Here is a 14,254-nt window from a genome sequence, read left to right as displayed (position 1 = left end):
TTTTTTATCGAAACCAATGGAGAAATAACCTTGGCGGGGCGTGGTGGCTCACACCTGTAATCCTAGTACTCTGGGAGGCCGAGACAAGGAGGATCGCTTGAAGTCAGGAGTTTGAGACCAGCCTGGGCAAGAGCGAGACCCCATCTCTACTAAAAAATAGAAAAATTAGCCAGGCATGGTGGTGCATGCCTGTAGTCCCAGCTACTCTGGAGCCTGAGGCAGGAGGATGTCTTGAGCCCAGGAGTTTGAGTTTGCAGTGAGCTATGATGACACCACTGCACTCTAGCCTGGGTGACAGAGCAAGACTGTGTCTCCAAAAAAAAAAAAAAACAACAACAACAAAAAGAGAGAGAGAAATAATAATTCTTAGTTTTAACTAATGGGAATAACAATTACTGTTTATTTTAAGAAGGTAGGTCTGGGTTGGGCGAGGTAACTCACACCTGTAATCCTAGCACTCTGGGAGGCTGAGGCGGGAGGATCACTTGAGGTCAGGAGTTCAAAACCAGCCTGAGCAAGAACGAGACTCATCTCTACTATAAATAGAAAGAAATTAATTGGCCAACTAATATATATATATAGAAAAAATTTAGCCAGGCATGGTGGTTCATGCCTGTAGTCCCAGCTACTGGGGAGGCTGAGGCAGGAGGATCGCTTGAGCCCAGGAGTTTGAGGTTGCTGTGAGCTAGACAGCATTTCTCAAAGAGATTGCCCGAAAGAGAGAGTCCTCTAGGACACTAGCAAATGTACAAGGGAAAGCTGCAGGAGGACACTCTAGGGTAGAAGAAGCTAGGGAACATTTTGGTTAACCAGGTGCAGAGCTTTTAATATGCAAATATCCATGAGGAATTCCCTGGAGTGAAGGCCTTTCCCAAAATTATTTAACCATGGACCCATTTCTCTTCCTACAGAATATCTGGGGGACTTGTGTTCTAAAGAACTCTTTCTGAAATGCTTGTTTCAAGCTTAGGAAAGAAAAGTCTGCAATAACAACTCAGGGAGCATCCTGCGTTAACATGGCAACGGAAGGCCTGGGGATGAGATAAATAAAGAGCCTGTTGAGTGAGAAGAAAAGGGCTGCAGACAAAGCCAGAAGGTGAAAGAAAGAGCATTGGGGAGGCTGCCTAGAAGGCTAGTGAAAGCTCTAGGACAGCCAGCAAACACGACTCCCTGGGTAGGTGATCTGTAATAAATCATATTTTCTCATGCCATTTTTCTCTTAATGTTTTATTCTTTTGACTTTTTTTTTTTTTTTGAGACAGGGTTTTGCTCTGTTACTCAGGCTGAGTGCCATGGTATCATGAGAGCTCACAGCAACCTCGAACTCCTGGGCTCAAGCAATCCTCCTGCCTCAGCCTCCTGAGTAGCTGAGGGAGTACAGACACATGCCACCACAACCAGCTAATTTTTCTATTTTTGGTAGAGATGGGGTCTCACTATGTTTGCCAGATTGGTCTCAAACTCCCGGCCTCAAGTGATCCTCCCATCTTAGCCTCCAAAAGTACTAGGATTATAGGTGTAAGTCACCTCGCCCAGCCTCAATTAATTTTTATTTTTATTTATTTTATTTTATTTTATTTTATTGAGACTGGAGTCTCACTCTGTTGCCTGTGCTAGAGTGCCGTGGCATCAGCCTAGCTCACAGCAACCTCAAACTCCTGGGCTCAAGTAATCCTCCTGCCTCAGCCTCCTGAGTAGCTGGGACTACAGGCATGTACCATCATGCCTGGTTCATTTTTTCTATATATTTTTAGTTGTCCACTAATAATTTCTTTCTATTTTTAGTAGAGATAGGGTCTCGCTCTTGCCCAGGCTGGTTTCGAACTCCTGATCTCAAACTATCCTCCCACCTCAGCCTCCCAGAATGCTAGGTGTCAGCCACCGCGCCTGGCTTATAAACATATTTCTTACATTTCTTTAATCATTGGCAAGAAGAGGCCCTTTCTGAAACATCAGGGAAAGTCATAGCTAGAGATGACACTTGAAAGACATGGAGTTATTGTAAAAGGTCAAGTTAACATAAAAACTGGAGATAGAAAAGTGTCCTTGCCCAAATCACTCTCATCCTGCAGGTTTAGATATGCTCGGTTTTTCACCCAGGCTTTGTTTAGTATTAATAATAGTGTCCATTAGCCTTACAACTACATAGACTCCTGTACCTAAGGCAGGTCTCAGGGGTGAGCACCGTGCTTCTATTTTGTGTTTTGTATCACAGTATGAGAGATTCACATGCGTTAACCTGGATATGAAAGCGATTACTTCCTCCCCTCTCCTCCTTCCCTCCATGAACTGAAACAGTCCTCTGAAACACTATTTGGCTGAAATCTTACCTTTACTTTGAAATTTTGGACCACATTGATTCTAAACATCATAGGCTGTATATCTGACAGTCCTCCAAACACAGTATCTTGGCTGACACTGAGGGACAGAGCTTTGAACAACTATCTTCTTGGGGTAGCAGGATGAAGAGCTCATGGACTCATGGCTAAAAAGAGGACCCCAGCTTCTCCGGGAGTGCCCAAGATTGGAGGCTGTGAGGCATCCTGGTCCGCAGCTGGTAGAGTCCCTTTATGCCCTTCCCCCCACCGTTGCCTTGAAGTTGGGGTAGACCTTAAACACATGCCTGCTCTTCTTTTTTTTTCTTTCTTTCTTTTGAGACAGAGTCTCACTCTGTTGCCCAGTCTACAGTCCTGTGGTGTCAGCCTCGCTCACAGCAACCTCAAACTCCTGGACTCAAGCTATCCTCCTGCCTCAGCCTCCCGAGTAGCTGGGACTACAGGCATGCGCCACCATGCCCGGCTAACTTCTAACTTATATATATATATATATGTACATATATATATTTTTTTAGTTGTCCAGCTAATTTCTTTCTTCCTTTTTTTTTTTTTTTTTTTTTTGGTAGAGATGGGGTCTCACTCTTGCTCAGGCTGGTCTCAAACTCCTGAGCTCAAACGATCATCCCGCCTTGGCCTCCCAGAGTGCTAGGATTACAGGCGTGAGCCACCGCGCCCGGCTGACATGCCCACTCTTGATTGCCTTTCACCATCCCCCCCTATAGTTTTATATGTCAAGTTTAAACTTATTAAGTTAAATAAAGTACTGTTACTGTTTTTTATATGATTCTAATATCTCTATTCTATGTGCAAGGTGTTATTTTTTAGTGCTTTGGAAGGCTATAGTAATAGCCTCTTACAGCCCAAAGAAAAATCTTTACAATGAATGTACAGCAAGCATGATATTATCTCTAGAAAGGTCTCCAGCATTTGACAAGGATTTTTACCAAAAAAACTCTTTTAGCCAGGTACGAAACTTTCAATAAAGAAGTATGAGAGGCCGGGTATGGTGGCTCACACCTGTAATTGTAGCACTCTGGGAGGCCGAGGCAGGTGGATTGCTCGAGGTCAGGAGTTCGAAACCAGCCTGAGCAAGAGCGAGACCCCCCATCTCTACTATAAATAGAAACAAATTAATTGGCCAACTAATATATATAGAAAAAATTAGCCGGGCATGGTGGTGCATACCTGTAGTCCCAGCTACTCGGGAGGCTGAGGCAGGAGGATTGCTTGAGCCCAGGAGATTGAGGTTGCTGTGAGCTAGGCTGACGCCACGGCACCCACTCTAGCCTGGTCAACAAAGGGAGACTCTGTGTAAAAAATAAATAAATAAGTAAATAAAAATATCTCTGGCAACAAAAAGCTATTTTATTTACAGCCCTTGAGGGCTTACAAAGAGTGACTATGAACACGCAGCAACTGTCCAAAGGTTAAATGTCAGTGTAAAAAGGACCTGTATATTAAAATGTGTAAGATTATTCTATCCCAACGCACGAGACTTTGTCTCATCCACTTAACCTCATTATATTACCAGAGCTAAATCTGGAGCCTTATTTCACTTATAATTCTTTTTTTTATTTTATATAAAATATATTTATTTTTAATTTCTATATTTTTTTCCATAGTTCAGATTTTCTTTAAGACAGGATATAATTCTTATTTTACCTATTTGCTTCTAGAGTTTCATTAGAATAATTCCAAAATTGTAATAATGGTATGGCACATGAATAATAAGAAAACATATATTTTCGTGTTCTAATATTTTTAACAAAATATTTTCTATTTGAATCACATTAATGAAGGCTTAATAAGATAATCTGACAGCTAATGGGACCAGTTAAAATTCTCTATTTACTTGTCATTCATGCCTAGGCCGGCATTTCCTGTAAAATGCTGATAAGATTCTATGCTACAAGGCCCATGTCTTGTAGAAATTGTAGGTGAAGGGCTCCAGCAAGGTGCCGCAGCAACCTAGCATTTCTCACCATAGGCCATGCAGTCAAAGCTTGACCACAGGCCTGGCTAGGTGGCTCACGCCTATAATTCTAGCACTCTGGGAGGCCGAGGTGGGAGGATCACTCAAGGTCAGGAGTTCAAGACCAGCCTGAGCAAGAGCAAGACCCCGTCTCTACTAAAAATAGAAAGAAATTAATTGACCAACTAAAAATATATAGAAAAAAATTAGCTGGGCATGGTGGCTCATGCTTGTAGTCCCAGCTACCTGGGAGGCTGTGGCAGGGGGATTGCTTGAGCCCAGGAGTTTGAGGTTGCTGTGAGCTAGGCTGACGCCACGGCACTCTAGCCCGGGGAACAGAGTGAGACTCTGTCTCAGAAAAAAAAAAAAAAGGCTTGACCGCAGTCACTGAGTCCTGCTGGCACACCCTGTCATCCTCACCTGGAGCACACTAGTCTCATGAAGAGCTGTCACAGGGCCAGTTCTCATCTGCCTCCCTGTTTCTGGTGACGCAGGGGACTTTCTGCCTCAACCTTTCTCTTAGGGTACAGCTAAAGACTTCGGTGTAAGTTTATTAAATGGCTCAGTGGGTACAACGTGTGTCAGTGGGTGCACTGAAGGCCCTGACTTCACCACAATGCAATATATCAATGTAGCAAAATTGCACTTGTACCCCATGAATATATACATATAAAAAATAAATGGAAAAGAAAAAATGGCCCTGCCGTAGTTTAGAGCTGTGGTTCCCAACTCCCAGTCCGTGGACCAGTACTGGTCTATGGCCTGTTAGGGACGGGGCCACAGAGTTCTGCCATCCCCCAGCCCCACCTCCATCCATGGAAAAATTGTCTTCCATGAAACCAGTCTTTGGTGCCAAAAAGGTTGGGGACCAGCTGGTTTAGAGGGCGGTCCTCCATGACAGGTGAACTACATCACGTTTTCTGTCATCTGGTCCCTCTGGTCAATGTCATCTTCTGGGATGAGGCGCATGAGGAGTGACGCAATACTGACCTTGCTTCTACCATCTGTGTCCATAATACATCTTTATGGGTTCGTTGTCTCCTTATCAGCTAAATATATGGAAATGTGACAAGCCAACTTAACTGTGCTGCTGCTCAGGCACTGCTTGACCACTTGACGAATTGGCACCCAACATAAGGTCACGGTGCCTCTTTGGAGATAAGGCAGAGGGGCTTGGCTGTGCAGGCCAAATTAGGGGACATAAGGAGATGCCCCAGGATCTGCTAGTGCATGTTCTTTCTCTTTTCAGGGCACTGCCACATGTAAAAAGCGCTCGTGGGAAAAACTCCGCTACCATTGGTCACCAGTAGGTGAATCAAGATTCAGTGCAGGTACCTCTGTCTTCTGGTGCTCAAAGCTTTCACTATATACATGATGTCCTGTTGGTTGGCAAATCAAAAGCCTTAATCTCAACAGCCCTGACTGTGGTGTTATCTCACCTCCACCAGCAGGGGTAGCTGGTCAACCCAAGCAAAATCGAGAGTGAAGTTTTTTATACTGTATCTGTGTGGGTGGATTCACAACAGCCCTCTGGAAGCCAAGAAAAAAAAAACTCTGCTGTTTCTCACAAAGTAGAGGAAACTATGTTGTTTATGATTCAGAAACCACCACTGCATGTCAGACCATTAGTCCATTTGTCTTGTGGTCAAAGAGTTCCCATTACATGGGGCACTGGCCTCACCTGCTCCTAAAAGATCAACTACATTGGACCTGTGACACTCTTTCATGTTCTCAGGGGTGCCTTACCACAGTTGATACTTGTTCAAACCGTGTCATGTTTTACTTGATAGATGCACACCCAAGTGATTTGAATTCATGCTGTTAAAAGTACTGCAGTAATATTAATAGATTATTTAGCTATGTGTAATACTTCTCCTGATTATATGGGATATTCCCAATGGAGAGATGCCACAATGAAAACAGTAGCAATGGGATAAGATACAACCAGGAGCCCACCTGGCTTCCCCAGCCAGCCATGTGTTTGTGGTAAAATAATACAAGATAGGGGATGTGGGGACAAGATCATTGTATTAAACAAAAACCTAATAAAGATGGAAATGCTCTCTCAAAAAATTCCAATGGGCTGTACAGATTGTCATCCAACTTAGGGCAGTCAGGTCTAATGGGCCTTTTAAACTACAGATGCAGGTAACCAACAATTATGCAGACTGGAGCCTGTGACAAAAAGAAATTGCCGCCAGGCGTGGTGGCTCACGCCTGTAATCCTAGCACTCTGGGAGGCCGAGGCGGGCAGATTGCTCGAGGTCAGGAGTTCGAAACCAGCCTGAGCAAGACCCCGTCTCTACTAAAAATAGAAAGAAATTAATTGGCCAACTAATATATATAGAAAAAATTAGCCGGGCATGGTGGCGCATGCCTGTAGTCCCAGCTACTTGGGAGGCTGAGGCAGGAGGATCACTTGAGCCAGGAGATGGAGGTTGCTGTGAGCTAGGCTGACGCCACGGCACTCACTCTAGCCTGGGCAACAAAGTGAGACTCTGTCTCAAAAAAAAAAAAAAGAAAAAAAGAAATTGCCACTATGCCACACCCCTGGGGTTTTGCACGTGGTTCTTACCTTGGTACATAGAGATTCCTGAGGATAACTGGACCTAATTCACAGACAAATCAACTAAGTTAAAGTCTGATGGGTACCCTGGGCGACTTGCAGCCATGTAACAGCACACACAAAACACCCTGTCAAAATTTTACATCATGAATCCCAGGGAAGGGCCTTGTACCCCTAAGGGTGGCTCTAGGGCACTTGCTCTGTTGTTCCGGCTAGAGTGTCGTGGCGTCAGCCTAGCTCACAGCAACCTCAAACTCCTGGGCTCAAACAATCCTCCTGCCTCAGCTTCCAGAGTAGCTGGGACTACAGGCACGGCCTACCATGCCTAGCTAATTTTTTCTATATATTTTTAGTTGTCCAGCCAATTTGTTTCTATATTTAGTAGAGACGGGGTCTTGCTCTTGCTCTGGCCTGTCTTGAACTTCTGAGCTCAAACTATCCTCCCACCTCAGCCTCCCCAAGTGCTAGGATTACAGGCATGAGCCACCATGCCCGGCCCAGGTGTTTTGTTTTTATTTTAATTTTAATTTTTATTATTTTTTGAGACAGAGTCTCGCTTTGTTGCCCAGGCTAGAGTGAGTGCTGTGGCATCAGCCTAGCTCAGAGCAACCTCAAACTCCTGGGCTCCACGGATCCTCCTGCCTCAGCCTCCCCAGTAGCTGGGACTACAGGCATGCGCCACCATGCCCGGCTGATTTTTTCTATATATATTAGTTGGCCAATTAATTTCTTTCTATTTATAGTAGAGACAGGGTCTTGCTTAGGCTGGTTTCGAACTCCTGACCTTGATCGATCCACCCTCCTCGGGCTCCCAGAGAGCTAGGATTACAGACATGAGCCACCCCGCCTGGCACGGCCCAGGTGTTTTAATTAAACAAAACAAAGGGGGTAGTTGTGAGTTTTTTCTTTAAAGGGACAATTATATGTTGTGAGTTTATTTCTCTTACTTTCTGATTGATATTTTCCTCTGTTAGATAAGTTGTTAGTAAGGTCACTTTTCAAAAATCCCATCTCTAAAAATAAAAAATATAATTATTTTATTTTATTTATTTATTTATTTTTTTTTTTTGAGACAGAGTCTCACTGTGTTGCCCAGGCTAGAGTGAGTGCCGTGGCATTGGCCTAGCTCACAGCAACCTCAAACTCCTGGGCTCAAGCAATCCTGCTGCCTCAGCCTCCCGAGTAGCTGGGACTACAGGCATGTGCCACCATGCCCGGCTAATTTTTTTCCTTTCTATATATATTAGTTGGCCACTTAATTTCTTTCTATTTATAGTAGAGACGGGGTCTCGCTCTTGCTCAGGCTGGTTTCAAACTCCTGACCTTGAGCCATCCGCCCGCCTCGGCCTCCCAGAATGCTAGGATTATAGGCGTGAGCCACCGCGCCCGGCCAAAATAGAAAGAAATTAATTGGCCAACTAAAAATATATAAAAAAAATTAGCTGGGCATGGTGGCAGATGCCTGTAGTCCCAGCTACTCGGGAGGCTGAGGCAGAAGGATTGCTTCAACCCAGGAGTTTGAGGTTGCTGTGAGCTAGGCTGACGCCATGGCACTCTAGCCTGGGCAACAGAGTGAGACTCTGTTTAAAAAAAAAAAAAAAAAGCCCACCTGGCCCAGAGCCTAGCCAAGCCCGGGGCCCAGCATGGCCGCCCCCACCCCCACCCCCGCCGCCCCCTCCTGGGGCTGACCATGTCGTCAAAGCTGTTCCTTTTCCTCCAACACATCGCTTGACATCTGAAGTATTTGATATGGATGGGATACCCAGGGTTGATGTTTTGAAGAATCACTTGGTAAAAGAAGGTCGAGTAGATGAAGAAATTGCACTTAGAATTATCAATGAGGGTGCTGCCATTCTTCGGAGAGAGAAAACCATGATAGAAGTAGAAGCTCCAATTACAGTGTGTGGTGACATCCATGGCCAATTGTTTGATCTGATGAAACTTTTTGAAGTAGGAGGATCACCTGCTAATACACAATACATTTTTCTTGGTGATTATGTGGACAGAGGTTATTTTAGTATAGAGTGTGTCTTATATTTATGGGTTCTGAAGATTCTATACCCAAGCACATTATTTCTTCTGAGAGGCAACCATGAATGCAGACACCTTACTGAATATTTTACCTTTAAGCAGGAATGTAAAATTAAATATTCAGAAAGAGACTATGAAGCTTGTATGGAAGCTTTTGATAGCCTGCCTCTTGCTGCACTTTTAAACCAACAGTTTCTTTGTGTTCATGGTGGACTTTCACCAGAAATACACACACTGGAACATATTAGGAGATTAGATAGATTCAAAGAGCCACCTGCATTTGGACAAATGTGTGACTTGCTATGGTCCAATCCTTCTGAAGATTTTGGAAATGAAAAATCACAGGAACATTTTAGTCACAATACAGTTCAAGGATGTTCTTATTTTTATAACTATCCAGCAGTGTGTGAATTTTTGCAAAACAATAATTTGTTATCAATTATTAGAGCTCATGAAGCTCAAGATGCAGGCTATAGAATGTACAGAAAAAGTCAAACTACAGGGTCCCCTTCATTAATAACAATTTTTTCGGCACCTAATTACTTAGATGTCTATAATCATAAAGCTGCTGTATTAAAATATGAAAATAATGTGATGAATATTGTACAGTTTAACTGTTCTCCACATCCGTACTGGTTGCCCAATTTTATGGATGTCTTCACATGGTCTTTACCATTTGTTGGAGAAAAAGTGACAGAAATGTTGGTAAATGTTCTGAGTATTTACTCTGATGATGAGCTAATGACCGAAGGTGAAGACCAGTTTGATGTAGGTTCAGCAGCAGCCCGGAAAGAAATCATAAGAAACAAAATTCGAGCAATTGGCAAGATGGCAAGAGTCTTCTCTGTTTTCAGGGAGGAGAGTGAAAGTGTGCTGACACTCAAGGGGCTGACTCCCACAGGGATGTTGCCTGGTGGAGTGTTGGCTGGCAGACGGCAGACCCTGCAAAGTGCAATACGAGGATTCTCTCCACCACATAGAATCTGCAGTTTTGAAGAGGCAAAGGGTTTGGATAGGATCAATGAGAGAATGCCACCCCAGAAAGATGCTGTACAGCAAGATGGTTTCAATTCTCTGAACACTGCACATGCCACTGAGAACCACGGGACTGGCAACCATAGTGCCCAGTGACCTACAGCTTCCCAGGGACTCTCACATCTCGGGCCCCCAAATGGACAGATCACCCGAGGAGCTGGAGGGGTTGGCCAAACTGACTGTAAATGTCACAGAGTCCCTCTGCAGAAACCATTGTGCTTTTGAAAACCCAGCCCCTTCCTGGATGGAGGCTTGAGGGCCCTGGGACATGTTGTGCTATCTGATAAGATTGGGTCATTGCTGCCAATGTGGAAAGCAGTGAGCAAGGAGCTTGGGGCAATTTCCAGTGGAGGGCATCTACTACACCTCCATTTATACTTGTGGTTCACACATTTAAGTTTACAAATGAGATTTCTTCCCCCCCCCCAGTAGAATTAGAATTTGTTTTTCAACCATGACTTCAAATGCAATTCTAAGAGCTAATGTAGACTTTTCTTTTTCCATGAGATATCTTTAAAGGATGAATTAGCATGGTCTTAAAAAATACCTTTCTGGCGTTACTAGCTATATTTTGAATTGTGGGCAAAATGCTGAGAAACCCAGCATTACAAAATGCTGACCTCAGGTCAATAGTTCTTAAATGTGGCTAATTCTGTAATATAGTCTTGGTATTTTTCAATTATGAACACATAACCTATAACTAGGCAGACACTTTTACTTGAACACAAATTCAAAAACTAATTTAGAATCCGTTTTGCCCTGATCTTTTGAGATTTACATCCCAGAGATTTAAAAAGAAAACCTCTAAATTGCAAATTTATGAAGTACAGAATTACTCATTTAAGATACTTTAAAAGAAGTTTGTACATTGTCAAAGTAAATTTTAATTCAAATCATGTCTGTAAAACTTGACGTATTTTGTGTATGCATGTTTTCATTTTGCAAATATTTAATATATAGACCTATGATGTATAGATACGACATGTATAGGTTACCTAGATGTTATGAGAAATTTTAGTTTATTGTGAGTACTCAAGTTGCATAAATAGCCACCAGTATGATTTGCTGCTGGCGTTCTATCATTTTTATGTTTTAATGCAAAGGAAATTTTAAAATGTTCTGGAAGTGTTTTTGATTAAGTAATGCAGCCTAGAAACCATGGTTCTGTTCAATCATTCAGATGTTAGTGGAAACATAAAAGTCAAGACTGCATGTTAAAATTTTTCTTTTGATAGTTACTGATCTGCTTGGTTAAACTAAATGGAACCATGTGCTAATTTTTCACAATTATCAACTTGTATTGATTGCCACTGCAGTTTGGTATTTCCCTTTACTTTGGTGGCCTGCTTCCCTCATGCCGGGGAATACAACACAGAGCTCCAGGCAGCGGAACCATCTGTTGTTTTGTTTGCCAGAAAGTGCACCCTATCTGGTCTCCTGTCTAAGTTGGAAATATTATGCATGTGCAGGACTTTTCAAGTATTTTATAAACAGTAGCACACAATAAATTCCATGCATGGGCCGCTGCTCCTAAAAAAAGAAAGAAGAAAGAAAGAAAAGATGAACAGAGTCTCAGGAACCTGTAGGGAAATAACAAATATCTAAGATTCATATCACTGAACCTCGAGAAATAGATGAGAAAGAGAGCAGTGATAAAAAAAATATTTAAAGAAATAATGGATAAAAGCTTCCTAAATTTGGCAAAAGACATAAGCCTACAGATTGAAGAAGCTGAGTAGCATAAACCAAAAGAAATCCATGCAAATATGTCACAATTAAACCTTTGAAAACTAAATACAAAGAAAAGCCCTTGGGCCTGGCGTGGTGGCTCATGCCTCTAATCCTAGCACTCTGGGAGGCTGAGGCGGGTAGATTGCTCAAGGTCAGGAGTTCGAAACCAGACTGAGCAAGAGCGAGACCCCCCATCTCTACTATAAATAGAAAGAAATTAATTGGCCAACTAATATATATAGAAAAAATCAGCCGGGCATGGTGGTGCATGCCTGTAGTCCCAGCTACTCGGGAGGCTGAGGCAGGAGGATCGCTTGAGACCAGGAGTTTGAGGTTGCTGTGAGCTAGGCTGATGCCACAGCACTCACTCTAGCCTGGGCAACAAAGCGAGCCTCTGTAAAAAAAACCAACAACAACAGGCCGGGCGCTGTGGCTCACGCCTGTAATCCTAGCTCTTGGGAGGCCGAGGCGGGCGGATTGCTCAAGGTCAGGAGTTCAAAACCAGCCTGAGCAAGAGCGAGACCCCGTCTCTACTATAAATAGAAAGAAATCAATTGGCCAACTGATATATATATATAAAAAAAATTAGCCGGGCATGGTGGCACATGCCTGTAGTCCCAGCTACCAGGGAGGCTGAGGCAGAAGGATCGCTCGAGCCCAGGAGTTTGAGGTTGCTGTGAGCTAGGCTGACGCCACGGCACTCACTCTAGCCTGGGCAACAAAGCGAGACTCTGTCTCAAAAAAAAAAAAAAAAAAAAAAAAAAAACCAACAACAACAAAGGAAAGCCCTTGAAAGCAGCTAGAGACAAATGACACATTAAGCATAGGGGACACCAATTATAATGACAGTGCAGTTCTCATCTTAAACCATGGAGATTAAAAGGAGCTGTCAACTGAGAATTCTATATTGGACAAAAGTATCCTGCAGGAATGAAAGGGAAATAAAGACATTATTAAGTGAAGGAAAACTAAAACAATTTTGTATTACTCAGCTCAGGCTGCCATAATGAAATACCATAGGCTGGGTGGCTTAAACAACAGGAATTTATTTCTCATAGTTCTAGAGGCTGGGAAGTCCACGATCAAGGTACTGGCCAATTTGGGTCCCTGGCTGGGGCTCTGTCTCTGACTTTCAGATGGCTGTCTTCCTGCTGTGTCCTCACACAGTGAAAAGAGAGAGAGGGGTAAAGGAAGCAAGCTCTCTAGTGTCTCTTCTTATAAGGGCACTACTCCCATCAGAAGGACCAGTGATGACCTCATTTAAGCCTAATTACCTCCCAGAGTTCCCACATTCAAATACATTGGGGATTGGGGATTAGGGCTTCAGCATATGAATTAGGGCTTCGGCATATGAATTGTGGGGGGACACACAATTCAGTCTCTAGCAAAATTTGTTGCTAAAATCATCCCTTACAGAAAGGCTAAAGGAAATTCTCTAAACAGAGATAAAATAACAGACAAAGGCTTGGAATTTAAGAAAGGAAAAACAAACAACAGAATGGGTTAAAATAAGAGTAAATACTCTTCTCATGAGCTTTTTAAACCATGTTTGATGGTTGAAGCAAAAATTGTGGCACCATCTAATATGGTGCTCAATGTATGTAGAGGAAATATTTAGGACAATTGTGTTTTAAAAGTAAGAAGGGTAAAGAGGTCTAAAAGGAAGTAAAGGGCCGGGCACGGTGTCTAACGCCTATAATACTAGCTGTCTGGGAGGCAGAGGCGGGTAGATTGCTCAAGGTCAGGAGTTTGAAACCAACCTGAGCAAGAGCGAGACTCTGTCTCTACTATAAATAGAAAGAAATTAATTGGCCAACTAATATATATAGAAAAAATTAGCCAGGCATGGTGGGGCATGCCTGTAGTCCCAGCTACTCGGGAGGCTGAGGCAGCAGGATTGCCTGAGCCCAGGAGTTTGAGGTTGCTGTGAGCTAGGCTGACGCCACGGCACTCACTCTAGCCTGGGCAACAAATGTTAGGGACGGACCTTCCACAGCCCCACCGGACAGAAAAGCAGAGACATCGAGGATGCAATCACACAAGAGGAGGTTTCTTTTCTGGCTAGCCAGGGTCCAAGCCCCAGAGCACCAACGCAGTGGCCACTCTCACAGGCAAGAACCCCGACCGGAACAACGGCCTTTTATCCCCATGGTGCACAAGCTGCGCACAAGCCAACTACGCATGGATCATGCGTTGACCTTTAAAATGATTGGTTGCCCACTATTGCCTTTTGAAATAATTGGCGGGTTGGTTGCCCTCTATTGCCTGATGGGCCAGTCGCCCGTGCTTCAATGACCTCATGCCATAATTCCCCCTACAGCGGTGTAGCAAGCAAGCAATGACCAGAAGCAAAGGTTTGCGGTTAGCTCACTGCCCCACCCAAGTAAATTCCCGACAATTGGAAGAATTCCTCTGCCCTTCCTCTGTCCTACAAATTCCTCTGCCCTACACAAAGCGAGACTCTGTCTCAAAAAAATAAATAAATAAATAAAAAATAAAGGGAAGTAAAGTTTTTCTATTTCAATCTAAGTGGTAAAACATTGATATTAATAGACCTTGATAAGTTATACATGCACATTATAA

The 14,254-nt window shown here is 43.4% G+C and overlaps 1 pseudogene; it reads left to right on the top strand.

Annotated features, from left to right (window-relative positions):
• Positions 1-8,620: 8,620 nt before the first annotated feature.
• LOC105863006 (serine/threonine-protein phosphatase 2B catalytic subunit beta isoform pseudogene) lies at positions 8,621-10,591 on the top strand (annotated as a pseudogene).
• The last annotated feature ends 3,663 nt before the right edge of the window (positions 10,592-14,254 follow it).

The sequence above is a fragment of the Microcebus murinus genome, chromosome X (assembly GCF_040939455.1).
Source record: "Microcebus murinus isolate Inina chromosome X, M.murinus_Inina_mat1.0, whole genome shotgun sequence".
In the NCBI taxonomy this organism is placed as follows: domain Eukaryota; kingdom Metazoa; phylum Chordata; class Mammalia; order Primates; family Cheirogaleidae; genus Microcebus; species Microcebus murinus.
The sequence above is the reverse complement of the archived record's forward strand: the minus strand, read 5'-3'. Positions and strand labels throughout refer to the sequence as shown.